At 48.4% G+C, this 1126-nt stretch overlaps 1 protein-coding gene across 3 annotated transcripts in view; it reads left to right on the forward strand.

The window, feature by feature from the left end:
* The first annotated feature begins 321 nt into the window (after window positions 1–321).
* Window positions 322–1126, forward strand: part of LOC123127451 (cyclic nucleotide-gated ion channel 1) — a 38192-nt gene continuing 37387 nt past the window's right edge. Inside the window, exon 1 of one of the 3 annotated variants that reach the window (XM_044547169.1) lies at window positions 322–551. The gene's annotated coding sequence lies outside the window, so the exon portion shown is untranslated. The remainder of the gene's footprint in view (window positions 552–1126) is intronic. The other 2 variants (XM_044547167.1, XM_044547168.1) reach the window with 2 other exon arrangements.

Consider the following 1126-nt stretch of genomic DNA (forward strand, 5'->3'; position numbering starts at 1 on the left):
GACCTGTCCACAAAGAGGGGATTTGCCCAAGCAACCAAGAAAAGAGAATGCATGTTCACAAACGGGTACTTTTCTCTCTATAGGTATGTTCTACAATAAGCGTGTGCCGTGAAGCAAGAAAATGATACATGTCGATAATGTTCTAATCGTGTCGCTACTTATGACGAGTTTCTAATGGATCTATGAAAGAGAAAACACCAGCAATCCAATCTAATCCAATCCAATTCAATAATGCCGTGTTAAAATAGAGAACATGAACTTACACCGCACGGGAGGTGGAGTCTGTGAGTCATGATTATTATTTATGATATTATTATTTTTTTTCCTGTTGCAACGCAAGATATTTGTGCTAGTATATAGCAAACGGGGATAATCCAGGGCGGCCAAACGGATCGCCGTGGACTCTGACTGCTTCGTTCCCTCGCGAGCGCGTCCGGCTACCCCGGTCTAGTCCCCGTCGTCGATACCCACCCCACTGGCTAAACTGCATCACCACCTCGCCCCCTTCCTCCTCTTCGGTGACGCTTCCCCTCCCCAGACCCTCCGTCCGGGTAAGCCTTGTGCTGCTGCTGCTGCTGCTACAGTGGCGTATCCTGCTGCCCCCGTCCCCGCGTCGCTCGGATCTGTCATTTCTGCTCGCCGCTTATTTCAGATCCATTAGGTGCCTAGCGTGCTACTTTGCCGGTGCCGCGATCTCGCCGCGGAGCTGCCCGGTGCGTGTGCGTTGCTTTTTCTCTGCGCGGGCGGGTCAAGAGCGTGCTGCGAATTGTGATCTCCCGTGGTAGCACCTGTTGTTGTGAAAGGGAGTCACTGGAGTGCCTACTTGGTTCGCCGGCATAGAGTGGTTAGGTGCAGAAATTGCTTCGTCGCTGTGGAATTGAGAGTAGTTTTTAGTTTTTTTCTTTTTTGAAAGATCCAGCAACCGCTGCCTTTTTATTGTGATAGGTTTTTGGACAAATGGTGAATTTTATTGGCTTAAAACGAAGCATCAAGAGAATACAAACACAATGAGCATACACCCAGCCCCTGCATAACTAAGATGCACATAGCCGACACCAAGGGTATGCACACAAAAATACGACGGCAAATAATAATGTCATATAACACCAAAGCTATGATTAGGTGA

This window comes from Triticum aestivum, chromosome 6A (genome assembly GCF_018294505.1).
Source record: "Triticum aestivum cultivar Chinese Spring chromosome 6A, IWGSC CS RefSeq v2.1, whole genome shotgun sequence".
Lineage (NCBI taxonomy): Eukaryota > Viridiplantae > Streptophyta > Magnoliopsida > Poales > Poaceae > Triticum > Triticum aestivum.